We start from the raw sequence: 18,264 nt of genomic DNA on the forward strand, positions 1-18,264 counted from the left end.
TACTGCTTCTGGGGTAGCCTGGAGGTGACTTCCTATCACAATCTGGGCCATATCTGCCCCACTTCCAGGAAGTACGGCTACCTGTTGTCTAGGAGTGTGACCCTGACCCTCAGGCAAGGTCTGCCTCTAGAGCAATGTGTACTACCACCTTCCCACTCTTTGGTGGCTCCTGCTGTCATCAAAGGATGAAATCATGTCTTTTGCAGCAACATGGATGCAGCTGGACATCATTATCCCAAGTGAATTAATGCAGAAACAGAAAAGCAAATACCCTAATGTTCTTGCTTGTAAGTTGAAGCTAAACACACGGTGCACATGGACATAAAGATGCAAACAGTAGACACCGGGGATTACGTTAACAGGGAGGGAGAGAGGGGGACAAGGATTGAAAAACTACCTATGGGGTACAATGCTCACTATTTGGGTGACAGGATGAACAGAAGGCCAAACCTCAGCATTAGACAATATACCCATGTAACACACTTGCATATGTACCCTGGCGTCTGAAAAACAAGCCGATATTCAAAAAAAAAAAAAAAAGAAGAAATTTAAACATCTAATTAAAGGAAAGAAAAAAAAAAAGCTAAGGCTGGCTTTGTTAAATGAAGCTTTGCTTACTGAAGACTCATTAATTGAGGCTCTGAACTGTGCCTTACTGCATTAATGATAAAAGCACAAATGCATTTGGAGCTGTCAATACTGGACCCCAGCTGCTCCTGCCTGGCCTCCTGAGACCTCCAAGGACAGTTACATTCCCCACTGCCCACCACTCCCTGTCTATTGGTCTTTTTCCCTCTTATCTTAAACTCTCCTCTGTTGTGTTAGAAAGTGAGGTATTAAGGAAGGATAATAACTTATAGTGCTACACCCCAAGCCAAGGGCATTATTCATTCGGCTGGCTCTCTAAGCTTAGTCCAAATTCCTTAGCATAACATAACAAGGCTTTTGACAGTCTGACCTACTTCCTGCTTTTCTCCACCCATAAACAAGGCATATGGAAGCATCATCAATCCTTGAACACACCAGCCTCTTTTATGATTCTTTGTTTTGGCCTCTGCTGTTCCTTCCGCTTGGATTTCACCTCTACTCTACTGGCAAACTCATATGCAGACTTTTAGACCCTACACAGATATCATATTCTCTCCGAAACCTTCCTGGAGTTGGATCTTCTTCTGTGTGCCAACAGCACTTGGCCCATGCTCCCATTATATCCACGGTCACTATGCTTCCTTGTCTAACCCATGGCTTTGAGAACAGTGACTGTGATGTTATTACCATTATAGTCCCAGCATTTACCTAATAAAGGCAAGGTACATAGCAGGTTCTTAGTTCATGTCTGCAGATCAAACAAACACAACACGTTCATTCAGCATTCAAAAATTCCACTCGTGAAACTTCTTGTTCAAAAGAAATAAAAGTTTAAAGATGTAATTTTAGGCAGTATGATAGTTGGTGGGTTAACATTTTGGTGGTGGTGATGGTGATTTCCTAGGGTTATTCAACTCATGTCAGAGGGGACACAGTTCACCTTCTACTCCCTGTCATCTGACCTACCTCAGGCTATACCCTTCTCGTGGCCCTAGGCAGGATCACCAGCTCATTAATGCTCTACAGTATTAATTATTCTCCAGGCATTTCTGGTGCTGGGCAGGACACCTTCTGCCAGTGTACAACAGAAAAAGCTGATGGGCCTGTGGGGAAAAACTGTTCCATTGACAGCTGTACTGACCTCCAAAATGAATTCCCATTACAGATCTTGTAGTAAACTGGACATTTGTTAACAGAATCGATGGCTCATTACTCCATTATATTTGCAAGATGAACTCTCTAATAGTGGAGGAGAGAGGGTTTACAATATGGGACAGAGTGGCCACAGGGCCATGGAAAGAATACAAGCTACTGCCTAAGAAAACACAGGGAACCTGCAAAAACCAAGCCTCTGGTGAGATTCTGTATTCTCTGTTGTTTCGTTGGACTCCTCTTCCTTCACCTGCCCCTTCAGTGGAGGCACTCCTTAGGGCTCCACTGTAGACCTTCCTATAGCCTCTCTCTCTCCCGCTGGAGACTCTCCAGGGGTAATCCTGTCCACTCCCACAGCTTCAGTTACCACCTATGTGCTGACAACTCTCAAATCTTCATCTCTATCTCAGTTCTCTCTCCGGTACTCCCTGCTGTATATCCCTTCACCTGCTGAGCACCTCCATTCAGATGTCCCACAACTGGGCCAAACTCAACAATTTAAATTGACCTCGTCATCACTCATGTTCCCTGTCTCAGTGAGGTCCCTCATCACCAGCCAATCAGTTCTCCAAGCCAGAAGTCCAGGCATTATCTATGACTCTTCCATTTCTCAGCAACCATGTCACGTCATTATGTCACTGTCCCACTTAAAAACTCTTCTGTTATACCTCAGAAGACTTACAAATATCTTTCTTTTTTTCTTCTTTTCTTTTTTTTTGAGATAGAGTCTCACTCTGTCATCCAGATTGGAATGCAGTGGTGCGATCTTGGCTCACCACAACCTCTGCTTCCTGGGTTCAAGTGATACGCCGGCCTCAGCCTCCCAAGTAGCTGCGACTACAGGCACGTGCCACGATGCCCAGCTAATTTTTGTATTTTTAGTAGAGATGGGATTTCACCATGTTGGCCAGATGGTCTCGATCTCCACTGCCTCGGCCTCCTAAAGTGCTGGGATTACAAGCATGAGCCACCACACCCAGCCAAAGTTCTCTCTTTTTTAGAGACATGGTCTCACTCTGTTGCTCAGGCTGGAGTGCCGTGGTGCAATCATAGCTCACTATAACCTCGAACTCCTGGGCTCAAGCAATCTTCCTGCCTTAGCCTCCCAAATAGCCAGGACTACAGGCATGCGCCACCATGCCAGGCCAATTAAAAACATTTTTTTTTTTGTAGAGACAGGGTCTCACTATGTTGCCCAGGCTAGTCTTGAACTTCTGGCCTTAACCAATCCTCCTGCCTTGGCCTTCCAAAGGACTAGGATTACAGGTATAAAGCCCTGCACTCAGCCTCTTTTTTTAAAGCCATTTTCCTGTTTCTTCAACCTTCTTTCTTACCGGTGCTTCCCTGTGTTTCAAATAAAATTCCAGGAAAATATCAACCTTTCTCTCATCACTTTGTACATCAGGCTGTAAACACAGTGATGGCAGAGATTTTGAAATGATTTTATCCTTATCATTAAGCCCAGTGTGTGATACAATTCAATAAATACGTGTTGATCAAAGAAAGTACAGACCATAAGAAATCCTTATTCCTCAGTAACATTCACTGACTCCTCACTGCCTTCAGAATAAAGTTGAGTTCCCTATTACAAGAAATGCCATTGACACAACCTACTTATTCTACCTTGTCATCAAATGCATCCTTCATGCCCCCTATGTTGAATGCTTTGGCTGTGAGTATAAATAAAAGAGGAGTGACCCATCCTCACCTCTGCAGCCCCTGCCTTGAGCTCAGCCTGTGGAGTCATATCTGTGACTCCGTCTGTTCAGCCGCATACTTGGGGAAGTCACTTCACCTCTGAGAGTCTCAGTCTCCTTATTTACAAACCAACACAGGGCAGCTATAAGGATGAAAAGAATGAAATACGCACAAGGTCTAGAAAATCTTGAATGTCATAGGTACATGGAACACCTTCTAGTCACTTATGTAGCCCCAGGGCCTAGAACAGCCCCAGCCATGGTATGTATTCAACACGTATTTGTTGACTGATCATACTGAAAAAATAAAAGAATTTTTTCTGGCACAAAAATCCAAATATGCATGTTTCTTGTGGTCAAAATCAGAGAGGTTTTAAAGGTTTGTTAATAATATGAAGTAGGGATTAGGATGAATTGCGCCCTCATCCAACAGAAACTTAGATTCCTTCCTTCCTTCCTTCCTCCCTCCCTCCCTCCCTCCCTCCCTCCCTTCCTTCTTTCTTCCTTTTTTTTTTTTTGAGACGGAATCTGGCTCTGTCGCCCAGGCTGGAGTGCAGTGGCTGGATCTCAGCTCACTGCAAGCTCCGCCTCCTGGGTTTACGCCATTCTCCTGCCTCAGCCCCCGAGTAGCTGGGACTAGAGGCGCCCGCCACCTCGCCCAACTAGTTTTTGTATTTTTTGGTAGAGACGGGGTTTCACCATGTTAGCCAGGATGGTCTTGATCTCCTGACCTCGTGATCCGCCTGTCTCGGCCTCCCAAAGTGCTGGGATTACAGGCTTGAGCCACCGTGCCCAGCCAGAAACTTGGATTTCTATTCTACCAGCACAAAGCCATGTCAATGAAACCAGCCAGCTCCATCCAATGATCAACAACTTGGCCGGGTGCAATAGCTCATGCTTATAATCCCAACGCTTTGGGAGGCCGAGACAGGAAGGTCAGGAGTTTGAGACCAGCTTGAGAAACCTAGTGAGAGCCGTCTCTATCAAAAATTAAAAAATTAACTGGGCATGGTGGTGTGTGCCTGTAGGCCTAGCTACTCAGGAGGCTGAGATGGGAAGACTGCTTGAAGCCAAGAGATTGAGGCTGCAGTGGGCTATGATCGCGCCACTGCATTTCAGCCAAGATGACAGAGTGACACCTTGTCTCAAAAGAAAAAAAAGTATGTAGCTCTAGAAAAATTCTTTCAAAGCTGTTTTGGCACTAAAACTTGCCAAAATCCCACTTCTGCTTGCAACTTTAAAAAGATCTCTGCCTGAATTTATGTGATTATTTCTTAGTGTTTATACTAGGTTGACTAGTGTCCTTCCAAAAGTCATGTCTACCTGGTATTTCAGAACGTGATCGTACTTGAAAATAGCATCTCTGTAGACATTGTTAAGGGGAGGTCATACTGGATTAAGGTGGGCCCTCATCCAATGAACTGGTATCCTTCTAAAAGAGACACAGAGACAGAGAAACACACAGGTAGAATACCATGTGATGTATGGGTCAAGGTAGAGATTGAAATGATGTATCTACAAGCCAAGGACTGCTGGCAGCCACCAGGAACTAACAGAAAGGTAGAAACAGACTCTCCTTAGAGCACCAGAAGGAACCAATACCACCAATGCCTTAATTTTGGATATCTAGCCTCCAGAACTGTGTGAAAGTACAGTTTTGTTGTTTTAATCTACCCAGCTTGTGGTAATTTGTCATGACGGTCCTAGGAAACCAATATATACCATAAAACCTAAAACTTCAAACAAGGTTTTCTTGCTTATCTCAGGAAAAATAATTACAAAGCTAAATTCAGAGAAAACTTTTCTGGAATAAGATCTTCCCATTTTGGACCCTGAAGGCCAAGTACCCCTGCTACTTCTTCCTCCATGGTTCCAACCCCCAATTCTGATGAGCTGCCCGTGCCCCAACAGATGAGGTTCCAGGGAGGTGCTACCTCACTTTCCTCATCAATTGGAGGCAAGAGCTTCACCAAACTTGGGTTTGGTGCTGTTTTGTTTTGCTCACTGAAAGCTGCTCCCTTCAGATGGCTTGCTGTTGGTAAGTGGAGCACATTCTACGTGTCCATCCTGGACAGGGCTGATTCCTAGGCCTGGTACTGCTGTGACTCATGGCTCCATCACCCCTCAGGGTCACTTCCTATAATTAAAGTTTTCAAATATACTTTCAAACATTTCATAGAACAAAAGCAACATGGTGTGCTACATGTAACAGAAAAAAATGTATTAGGCTAATAGTGCAGAGACTTGGCTCTGTTCCTAGATCTGCCTAAAGGCAGATCTGCTTGCTATTTGACCTGGAGCAAATCACTTAGCCTCAGTTGCTTCGTCTGTAAAAAGGGACTGTTACTATTTAGGATTAACTGCCCTGCTGTTTATCATAGAGGGTTGTTGAAAGGATTGAATTAAAACACACACACCAAAAACTTGTACATGAATGTCCATATCAGTATTATTCATGAGAGCCAAAAAATGGAAATAACCAAAATGTTCTGACGAATGGATAAACAAAATGTGATATATCCACATAATGGAATATTTTTTAGCCATAGAAATAAAAAATACTGATATAGGTTATCTTGATGAACCTTCAAAATATTACACTAAGTGAAAGAAGTCAATCATAAAAGACCACAGATCTAGAGTTTTGTAAGAAGGTGGGAGGAGTGTTTGTATGCTGAGCAGGCTTCCTAGGGGTGATTGTGGAAAGGAAGGGGAGTGATTCTAGAAATGATTTCATTTATGTGAAATATCTAGAAGAGGCAAATCCACATGGATGGGAAATAGGTTAGTGGTTACCTGAGGGCAGGCATAGGGGAGTGAGAATAGATCTAAGTGGGTTGAAATTTTACTCTGAGTGAGTGAACCTCATGCACAGGACATAAGTCAGGAGACCAGGAATCCAGCTCTGCCATAAACTAGCTGTGAGATCATGTGTGGTCACTGAACTTTAATTCATAACTATCAAGTATTGGAGGATAATACCTAGCCTACCTATCTGTCTCACTGGGTTGTTTTAGGAGGTGAATGAGAAAAGGGTTTGGAAGCAAATCCATGCACATGCATAAGGTGTTAATAGGATTTGTTTTTATTGCCTGGGTACCCCTTGAGAGAAGAAAAGAATGGTGAAAATAAAGGAAGATATTAAACAATGCGTGGCTGGGGTGTTTCTGGTACTTCTTGCTGTGTAACTGACCTTCCTAATGACCCAAGACACAAGAAGAAAATGGAGGTTTCTAGACTCCTGGCCTGAGCTTCTATCTCCAAGTCTAGACTAAAGATAATGCCCACAAATGCCTGAGTCAATCTATTTTCTTTTAAACAGTTTTTGTTTTTTCCTTCTTCCTGGCTTCTTTTTAGGGCCCTACAGAATCACTCCCCTTCCTTTCCACAATCACCCCTGGGAAGCCTGCCCAGCATACAAACACTCCTCCCACCTTCTTGCAAAACTCTAGAACAGGAAAGCTCTGAAAGATTTCAGCCGAGGAGCCCAGCCCAGGCCAGCCCAGCCATCGACTGGCTAGTGATAACATGAGCAGGAAAGGGGTGGTTGGCGGGAGTTTCTGGAAAAGATGACTGGCCAAATAATGACTAGTTCCCTTATCTCAATGCCCTTTTCATCTTTATCCCTTCTCCTCAAAAATTTATCCCCACCCTCAAGCCTCAGTGGGTCTCAGAACCCATAAAGTGGTAGACCAAAAGCCATGTTGGAGCTGGATTCAAAGTCTGGCTCTGCTAACTCCTAGCTCTGTAGCCTTGGATATGTTAACAAGCCTTTTTAATTCTCACTTGTTCAACAGGGGTAAGTACTCTGTAGGACTGCTGTGAGGAATAGAGATCATTTTATATAAAGCAGTTAGCATAGTACTTAGCCCCTCTTATTGCTCCTATTCCTGGAGTACACATGGAGCTGGCTGAGACCTTGAGATTGGCCAAAGAGGTACGAGCTGCTTTCCAAGACATGATGGATGCTTGGAAAGTAACTGTCACTGTTTCAGTCACAGTTATACTTCATATAGATGGTATATGGGGAATTAATGAGAACCAAAAGGACAACAGTGACTGTGGTAATCACAGCTACCATTTACTAAGCACCTACTGTGTGCCTCTAGTCTACCCTGTGAGGTACATATTATTATATTACCTCTATTTTTTTTTTTTTTTTTGGATGAAGAAAAAGAGGCTCAGAGATGTCAATAGCAAACTCTGGGGTCACACAGCCAGAAAGTGGCATAGCCTAGATCTGAATCAGATCTCACAGTCTCCAAAGCCAATTCTTTTCACCTGTGTAGAGGAAGCACTCCCACAAGAGCCCTATGAGGTGAATGGTACTAGGGAAGGAAAGTAAAATATGAGGATGGGGGTCCAGGCCTAGCTCTCCCGCCTACTGGTTGAGTGAATCTGGGCATACCATTTCATCTTCCCAAACCTCGCTGTCTCTATTTACAACAGGAAGAGGTTGGATTACAGCAGGGATACACATCAAAGTTATCTCTGGGAAATGTGAATGCAGAGAGCTGGTCACACCTCTGACCTCACGAGTCATATTTACAGAGATTTAGATTAGGATTCACTGGTTTGGTTTTAACAATCTCTGGTTCTTAATTCTGGGGCAGACAGAAGGGTTAGGGTGTACTGAAAAAAGGGCAAAGCAGGCTTTGAGTGACAAATGAAAGAGCAAATACCTCCAAAAACCTCTCTTTGGATCATCAAAATTGCGAATTGATAAGCATCCATGTTCTTACTGGCCCTTCACATAATCTATGGCTCCAAAGGAACAAGGTATAACAAAAATAACCCTGATGTGGACTTCCCAGACACAGGTTCTGAAACTATTTTATTTTTTTCCCCTCAATGAGAAACACATACTTAAACGTTTTCTTTAAAAGCCTCTTAGAGTTGAATATATATATTTTTTAAATTTTTAATTTTTTTTTTTTGAGACAAGGTCTCGCTCTGTCGTCCAGGTTGTAGTGGAGTGGCACAATTATGGCTCACTGCAGCCTCGACCTCCTGGGCTTAGGTAATTCTCCTACTTTGGCCTCCCAAAGTGCTGGAACTATAGGCGTGCACCACCGTGTCTGGCCTGAATGTATAAACTTTAAATAGCACATACAATATATGAATCAATGTTATAATTCCATATACAGGGTACCCTTTTTGATTTTCATAAGTTTATAATGTTTTCATTGGCATTTTTTCTTTTTAAACTTTTAGGTTCAGAGGTACACGTGTAGGTTTGTTATGTAGGTAAACCTGTGTCATGGGCGTTTGATGTACAGATTTCATCACCCAGGTACTAAGCCTAGTACCCAATAGTTATTTTTTCTGCTCCTCTCCCTCCTCCCACCCTCTACCCTCTGGTAGGCCCCTGTGCCTGTTGTTCCCTGATTTGTGTCCATGTGTTCTCATCATTTAGCTCCCACTTACAAGTGAGAACATGTGATATTTGGTCTGAAACTATCTTATTACAGGGTCTTGAGCAAAACTTTTAATCTCTTTGTACCTCATTTCCCACACTGTCAAATGCAAAAGAGAACACCTACTCAACAGGGTTCTTTTGAGGATTTGATGATATGAAATATAGGTAAATAATTATTAAACACTCAATAAATGGCTGTTGGCCTGGCACTTGTCCCATTATTTATTATTAGAAGTGGAATGGTGGTAAAATTCTAAAAGTTCTAATGCAGAGAGGATGACCAAAGAATTTTGAAAACAGTATTTGATAGGATTCTAAGGATTGTGTGGTCCCTGTAGAAAGCTCATTGAAAAACAAGGAAGAAATGAAGAATCCTAAAAACAGTCTTGCTGAGGGCAAGACTGGATCCAAAGCTCCACGTCACTTTTAATCATAAGCCTGAAATTATTTAAGAAGGATTAAGTCTCAAAGTCCTTTGGCATATATCATAATTTATGCCAGAAGAAATTCAAAAATTCAAGGCCAAACATAAAATGGCTCCACTTTACACAGTAACTCACATAATATAGCAATTGGAAGGATCCCCAGAATCCAGTCTCTAATTTATCACCCTCCTCCCACCTCTCAAATCTTTCATCTACAGTTTGAGAAACTGTGGCCCAGAGAAATAAGACTTGTCCAAGGCCACACAGAAGGTCAGAAGTCGACCCTGGAATCAGACTTCAGATCTTAGTCCAAGAGCCCTTCCCCTGAACTACAAGATGTATCGCTTTGAATGAAGATGTACTCTCTGTAATGTGGGCCTGGGGGCAGGAGCAATCAAGCTGTGAGATCTGATCACCAGGACACTGGCTGACCAGATCTGTTATTTGTTTTGAGTTTATAATATCGCTCATTATTTGCAAGGTAAGTAAACATTTGTGGATCAAAGTACTAAACACTAGTATAAATAGATCCCCACGTTCAGAAATATAAGTTTCCTAATGTTTATAAAAACTATAAAGCGGAGGAAGAAAAAAGAAGAGATAGAGACAGGCAGTAACATGAGATCCCATGAGACCTTTCTGGGCCTATGACTCCCCATCCCCCTGCCAAGGGAAGACTCTGAGAAAGAACACCATCTCTGCTAGGGAGAACCAAGTCAGAACATCCTGACCTTGATGCATACGATCTCACAGTATATATTAGCAGAAATTGATTCTGTGAAAGACAAAGAGGAAAGAGAGCAAGTGACTGTAGCTTAGTGGCACAGCACAGTCCCTGGTCACACGTCCTTTTACAACCTTCTTTGGCTCAGGGCATCTCATTTTAGAGATAGAAATGCCTTGCCTCCCAAAAGGCCTCTAGTTAGAATTAATCATGCCTTCTAAATCTTTTTTTTCTTTTTGGAGATGGAGTCTTGCTCTTGTCTCCTAGGCTGGAGTGCAATGGCATGATCTTGGCTCACTGAAACCTCTGCCTTCTGGGTTCAAGCAATTTCCTGCCTCAGCCTCCCTAGTAGCTGGGATTACAGGCACCCACCACCACACCCGGCTAATTTTTATATTTTTAGTAGAGACGGGGTTTCACCATGTTGGCCAGGCTGGTCTTAAACTTCTGACCTCAGGCAAACTGCCCACCTCGGTCTCCCAAAGTGCTGGGATTACAGGTATAAGCCACCACACCCAGTCTATGCCTTCTAAATCTTTTGTAGTATGTAATTTTGCCATTTATTCTAACTGGGAATTCACAAATCTGTCATATAAAGTGAGACTATAAACTGTTAGAAGCCAGGATCCAGACCATCTCTTTTTCTCTGATGCTGTTTAGCACAATGTCCAATGCCTAGAAAACGTTCCAATGAGAATAAGGAGGTCCTAGCTCTTTGGGAGGCAAAGGCAGGAGGATCACTTGAGCTCAGGTGTTCAAGACCAGCCTGGGCAACATAGGAAGACCCTGTCTGTCTCTCTCTCTCTCTCTCTGTATACATACATATAAATTAGGTGGGCACTGTGGCAGATGCCTGTAGTCCCAGACTGGGGGCTTGGGAAGCTGAGGTGGGAGGATCACTTGAGCCCAGGAGATCGAGGTTGTAGTGAGCTGTGACCACACCACTGCACTCCAGCCTGGGCGACAGAGTGAGACCCTGTCTCAACAAAAACAAAACCAGAACCAGAACAAGCAGGTCTTCAATCAATACACTAGAGCAGCAAGTTTTGTTGAAATCTTTCCTCCCTGGGTTAGAAGAATGAATGACCAAATAGGATCCAAATGTAAACAGTTCTTTAGGGTACAAGAAATTGTCATCACTTAATGAGGTTTTCTGGGTTGTGTGTATTTCTGTTTGGGGACAGCAAGTCTATATTTAGCCATGCACTGTCCTGTTCATTTGAGAGAGGTCAGGTTACAAGCTTTGTTTACATCTATCCTACCCCTCAGTTGTGGCAGACCCTTCTCCTGTTCCTTCATGTGGGGCTTGGGTTGGTTAGTTGGTCCCCTCAAGGATTCATTCATATTTGAAATGAAGCACTCTTGTCATTTACTTAGGGTCTGGAGCAGGTACTGGAGGCACTACTGAGCTGCAGGCCAGTGCCAAAGGGTGGCCTGTGCTTTATGAACTTATATGTAGTCGGGAAGAACAAATTTATATTCAGAGGAGCACTTCAGCCCTCCCCCAAGGAACTTTGGGAACCCATTAGTTTTCTCACAGGAATCAATCCATCCAGTGGGTACCTTAAGTTCATGTTACTGATGCATTAGACCCTTGTAACCTTTCCATAGAAATATTCAAAATACATCACTGTATTTTGAAGCTAACCAACTTTATAAGAGATAAGCATTCCCCTCCTTTCACAGTGACTCTGAGACAACTGGCAATTGGTGGAAAACAGAAGCGTCAGACATACCAGTTGTGGATGCTTATCAAGAATCGTGATCAGCAGCAATAATCACAAGATTGCACCTTAAACTGATCTAGTGTGGATGGCTAGGCTGGGATTCAAAGAGCTCCAGCTTTGCCGAGGGAATTATGAGACCTACAGAATTCTCTGAAGGGGAACTTCAGCTTCAGGAGAGGCAGTGTGCTACTGGGAAAGGAACACGCATGTCAGAGTCCGAATCTCAGCTTACTAGTTGTGAAACCTAGGGATGGTACCTGAATCCAAGAGTTCTAATTTGTAAAATGTATGAAACAGCTACCTGTAGAACTGTTCTAGGGAATAAGAAATGCCATAGTCCCTGCACATAGGTGCTCCACAACTGGTAGTTGGCCCTCAGCACTGCACTGTGGGAGGTAACCTGGTGAGGGAAAAGATCTTGAACTCTGTGTTCCCAGACCTTCAGGGTTTGACCAGAGGCAGGGTCTGTCACAAAGGGTGCAAAAATGGGTCAGCTGCCTTTCGTGTGGTGAGTAGAGGACTTCAGGTACAGAGCCTCACAGGACCCAGCTTGTAGCTGGCAGCTCTTTCTCAGCCCCTGCCTCCAGTCCTGGGGGTCCCAATAATCTCCTGGTTTCACATCTGTAGTTTCCCTACTCATCTTCCAGACTTGTGTCTTGTTGCCTCGCCATCTCTAGGGTTTTAAAATTGGGGTCCAAAGGAAGAGTTGTCTTTTTAACGCCATTTGGAAGGCCAAAATACTAAGCCTATATGTACTGAGTGGGCCTGCATACTAAGTACATTATTTGAGCAGGCCTGCCAAGGCATATTATTACACTAGAACAGGGGTCAGCAAACTACAGCCCATACATCACATCTGGTCTGTTTCTGTGGTTTTACTGGAACACAGCTACACCTACTCATTTACATAATTGTTTATGGCTGCAAATATACTACAACAGCAAAGCTGAGTAGTTGCTACAAAGTACAGATGGCAAAGTCTGAAGTATTTACTATCTGGCTGTTTACAGAGAAAGTTTGCTGGCCCCTAGACTAAAAGTTCTCACTCTGGTTTGCATAAACATGTCCTCCTTCAAAATATTAGTATCTAATTTAAGTTCATCACTAAGGAGATTTAAGCTAAAACCGAAACCAATGAATCCCAAATTTATGCTTTGAAATAACCAAGAGAAGAAATGACAAGATAAGCTAGTTTGAAGAGCCCATTAGTATTATTGTAAGAAATCATATTCCTTTTTATTATAGCACAACTTAGGCACAAACAATGTCCTAGTTGTTGGTCAGCATAAAGAATTTAAAGATTCAAGAGTCTGGCCGGGCACGGTGGCTCACGCCTGTAATACCATCAACATCATTTAAAATACTAAAAGTCAGGAAACTTAAGTTTTAATTCTAGCCTGGCCAGTCAGCTGCATGATCTTGAACAAATTAGTTTGCTAATATGATTCACTAGCCATGAAGAATTTTGTTCACTGACCTCATCCATGAAAGGGCCGAGGAGGTAGCAAATAAAAGCAAACAATAAACAAATGGTAGATGTATAAAATAAACTTCAGGTCTTCAGCACGCTCTATCTTTTCAGCCTGGTTAGTATATCATCTCTTTTGAGCTCTTCTTCATTTTTTTGTTTTTCCATTGTACTTTAATACCATGTTAAAGTACATGTTATATGTTTCAGAATTATACAGAAATTCAGGAATCTCAGACTTTGTCACCTAGGAGTAAGATGAGAATGTTTTTAAAGCTCTCCGTTCTCCCCAACAGTGAATTTCTTAAAATAAAAATGTCTGGAAATAAGTCAGAATTTTTCTTTTTTTTTTTTTTTTTTGAGACGGAGTCTCGCTCTGTCGCCCAGGCTGGAGTGCAGTGGCCGGATCTCAGCTCACTGCAAGCTCCGCCTCCCGGGTTCACGCCATTCTCCTGCCTCAGCCTCCCGAGTAGCTGGGACTACAGGCGCCCGCCACCGCGCCCGGCTAGTTTTTTGTATTTTTTAGTAGAGACGGGGTTTCACTGTGTTAGTCAGGATGGTCTCGATCTCCTGACCTCGTGATCCGCCCGTCTCGGCCTCCCAAAGTGCTGGGATTACAGGCTTGAGCCACCGCGCCCGGCCCAGAATTTTTCAAAATAATTTTTTTAACTATTTACAAAGTTATAACCAAACACTAACTAAAACATTCAGCCAGGCATGGTGGCTCACGCCCGTAATCCCAGCACTTAGGGAGGCTGCGGCAGGTGGATAACCTGAGGTCAGGGGTTTGAGACCAGCTTGACCAACATGGTGAAACCCCATCTCTACTAAAAATAAAAAAATTTGCCAGGTGTGGTGGCACATGCTTGTAATCCCAGCTACTTGAGAGGCTGAGGTGGGAGGATCACTTGAATCTGAGAGGTGGAGGCTGCAGTGAGCCGAGATCACACCACTGCACTCCAGCCTAGGTAACAGAGCGAGACTCAGTCTCAAAAACAAAAAAAACGTGGATATTTGCTGGGCAGCTACTCTGTGGCTACTAATGCGGTGATCTAAAGAGGAATAAGACGCATCCTTACTCTTGTCTCCCATGCATCTCCTCCCCCAATCCCAAACTGTGCTCCAGCCTCAATAAACTGTCTCCAGTTCTCTAGCCCTTGGGGCACTTAAAATAGCAGCCCAGGGACAAAAGAAGACAAACTTGAATTTACTGAGAAAATCCCGTATTGACCAGGATTACCCTGAGTTGATTAAAACTTACATTTCTATCACTGGCCAGATGGGGGCTTGCTGTTGAAACTAAATTCAGGATTAAAAAATTATGTATTTTCACACTTGAGATTAACCCCAAATTTTTTATCTGGTAGTTATATCTTGGCACGGAGTCAGGCATGGTTCAGTTAAAAGCAGGTAAATCTTGCTGAAAACTGAGAAGCCCAGAACCTCTTAGAAGTAGACATAGAGAAGGCAGAGACAGTCACTAAGAAGAGTTCCAAGGCTGGTTTGGCTGAGAGAACAAAAACTGGAGAACATAACAAGGCTCAGGAGTCCACTGAAAGCAGGTCCACATCTTATGCTCTTCTCTAACCCTTGTCCCTAGAACAGGAACTGGCAAAAGCAGGTTCTCAGTGGTAAGGGCACTGAATACGTGAACACAGAAACAGAAACTGAGGCATCACTAGGAACATGGGCAGTAGAATCCAAGAGGAGGAAGAAGCATGTTCTGGGAAAAGAGAAGCAGATTTTCTTCAGAAATACAAGAAGAGAGACCACATGCAACCCAGAAGCCTTCCAGTCAGCAGGCAGGCTCCAGCCACTGGACTGAGGTGTGGTAAGACTCTGGTCTACGAGCACGGGTTACATAAAAGCAGGACAGGGTCCACTCCTGGGTGGAATCTGAGACTACGGGCAGGTTATCAGGGCAAAGATTGGGACACTGGAAAATTAGCCAAGATCCCAGGGCTAACCCTAGCTAGCACACAAGAGCAGGGCTAAGGACAAAAGATTCCACAGCACTGGCTTTATGCTGGGATGCAGGGGGCCTGGACTTAATGGTAGAGTTCAGAGGCCCCTGGCAATGAGTACAGAAGCAGAAGTTGGCAACCAGGTAGTCCTGACACACGTATAACCTCTAAATCACTATTTCCCAGACTCTTCCATTTTGTGGACAGGTGAAAACATTACCTCTTTATGCACTTGTGCACTTTTAGAAATGGACACACGGGGCTGCCAATTTTTAATAATGTCAAATACGGAAAACTACCGTTTACTATGACTGTCACTTCACACACACGAGAACACTTTAACATACATGCACAAAGAGAATCTCTGAATAAAGGGAAGTCTTAAAATCTGATTACATTTAGTTTTATGAAAATTGATTATATCTTCCTCATGTTTTTCATATTTTTGTGGACTGATGAAAATTTCTGTTGCTCAGCCCTGTAGGTCCCCATTTTGAAAAATCTGCTGCAGACCAGTATCTTCACATTGTGCGCCAGCCTTCCCAGGCAACCGGTGGGGAGAAGGAAGGGTGGGCAGTTGAGCCCAGCTTGCATCACTTGACCCTCTCCTCTGCTATATTCAAAGTGGCTCCCTCTCAATTGTTTCATAAATTATTCTGTTTCATGTGATATTTGGTTAAAAAGCAATGCTTTAAGAAAGGTTTGGAAATCACTCCAGTTTACTGTTGAAGAAACTGAGATAAATCATAACAAAGCTGAAATTTAAAACCAGGACTCTGATTCCCAGCACAGATCCTAGAGAGAGAAGACTGTATCTACTGATGTTGTAGAGTTCAGAATCCTACGTAGAGCTACACGTAAATAGATGTTTAATCATAATCGAGATCTTCAGAGGTCCAAGGTGACCTTACCACTAAATACAAAGTTCTAATCTACTTCTAGCCCAATATGAGAGTTAGCCTGGGCTTTGGAATCCAGTCAGGGACAAATTCAACAATCATTTACTAGGGATAATCAGAAGCACTCCAAGAACCAAAAAAGTAGAAGGGATCTTATGAGATGTTTGGGAGCCATTCAAAGCTTCTGGCACAGTGGAGTTGGGAAGAGATGTTCTCTGGGTTTTGGCAGGTAACACTAGACTGTCTATGCTGGCTGGCTGGGGTGGTGAGGGGGAGTATCTGGTATTGAAAAAAAAAAAAAAAGGCAGAAATAAGGATGAAGACAGAATGTAGAGAACAGGGTCAGGTTTCTCCCTGTCTCCTTTTCCTCCTCCAGAGGATTTGGACTTCCCTGAAGTTGGTCAAGGTTGGAGTTTGTTCTAGGACAACACAGAAATATTTGTGAGGATTTTATGGAGCTCATGTCTGAACTCACGGCCTGTTCTGTGGATGACTAGAACCAGCTGTAAACAAAAAATAACAAGCAAGAGATCGAGGAGGAAGGCCTGATATTTCAGGGTTATTTAAAATAACCTTTTTATTTCTTTCCCTTTCTCTCTCTCTCTCTCTCTTTCTTTCTTTCGAATGAGGATTTCAGATCTGGCTGGAAACTGGTCTGGATATTTATTTTCCTCTTTGTCTCAGTGGAAAAAAAGGGTAGGTGATTCAGACAGCAGCCTCCGCCTCTGGGCTGGAGCCTGGGTCAGTCTCCACTTTGTTCTTTCTTCCTTAAGAGAGGAGTCTCAGCCTGGGGAGAAGATGCATATTACCGCCCACATTTGCTTTTGGCTTCCAGCAAGGGTTCCCCAGAGGAGTTGGTCTGATTTCAGTTAATAAAACAAAACCCAAAAGGTCGGGGAGGGAATGAGGGAGGAAAAGGCACTCCCAGGGGTGAGAAGACGGAAAGCGGGAGGTCTCTGAGCAAGGTTTCTCCTGGGCACTCTCTCTCTCTTTTCATGGTGGGGGAAGGACCAAGGTCATCAGAATGAATCTGAATGGACTACTTGGCTCTACCACACTTCTCCCTGCTGTAAGAAATCCACCTGGAATAAGAGGTCCTGACTTTTAAGGCACCATTCTCTCTGGAAAGAGCTGTTTGAAGACCCCAGTAACATTCCTCCACTGGATGCTGAAGACTTCCCCAAAAGCATTCCCATGGGTATCGGTTGACCCCAGGTGGAACCCAGGACTTAAAACAATTCTAGTGTTGACTTACCTGGGAAACCTAAGGATTACTAGAAGTTTAAATATTTACAAAATATTTAAAGGGGGCAGTCTCACTAAAATTTTAGTAGAGAAAAGGTGGGGAAGAGATACAGAAGAGTTGATCAGAACTCTGGGAATTCTTTATTCCATAAGATTAGACATGTGACTACTGTGAAATTCCTGCCAAGGAGTTCGTGAAGGTAAAAAACTAAAATAGTAGAGAAGATACAGTGGAGGCTCTGGCCTTATTTCAAAATCTCCAAGAGTTACAAAATGGGGCTCTGGTGAGCTAAATTGCATGAGCTGTAACTCACAATAGTTTGTAGGTTTCTCTAAGAAGGATCATGTTATCTTACTAGTTTAGCCATCAGAGGTTAGTATCAATGTACAGATAGCACTGAGCACTTTGGGAGGCCGAGGCGGGTGGATCACAAGGTCAGGAGATCAATATCATCCTGGCCAACATGGTGAAACCCTGTCTCTACTAAAAATACAAAAATTAGCCAGGCACAGCACTGTGTGCCTATAATTCCAGCTACTTGGGAGGTTGAGGCAGGAGAATCGCTTGAATGTGGGAGGTGGAGGTTGCAGTGAGCTGAGATTACCCCACTGTAGTCCAGCCTGGGCAACAGAGCAAGTTCTCACTGATTTATAAACCTCTTGCTCCTCTGCCTTCTTGCTGGCCGTTTTGTGACTTAGAAGCAGCCATGGTAAACAGCTCTGTGACAATTGGTTGGTAAAAGTGAGGAGTCAGAGGACACAGCCATAGACGGGAGTCAAAAGCCTTGGATTTGGGGCCCTGCCACTCTGCTTTCTGGCATCATCACTTAGTGTCTTTAAGCCTTAGTTTCCTTGCTTGTGCGATAGGAATGATATTATCAGCCCCTACCTATCTCACTTTGTTTCCTCATGCTTAAATGAGATTGCATAAGTGTTGTGTAAACTATAAAGTTCTG

General features: G+C 43.4%; 1 protein-coding gene across 2 annotated transcripts in view; it reads right to left on the reverse strand.

Moving 5' to 3' along the window:
* Nucleotides 1-18,264, reverse strand: part of GAB2 (GRB2 associated binding protein 2) — a 200,819-nt gene that overhangs the window by 36,626 nt on the left and 145,929 nt on the right. The window lies entirely within an intron of this gene.

This window comes from Trachypithecus francoisi, unplaced genomic scaffold (assembly GCF_009764315.1).
Source record: "Trachypithecus francoisi isolate TF-2019V2 unplaced genomic scaffold, Tfra_2.0 Lachesis_group8, whole genome shotgun sequence".
Lineage (NCBI taxonomy): Eukaryota > Metazoa > Chordata > Mammalia > Primates > Cercopithecidae > Trachypithecus > Trachypithecus francoisi.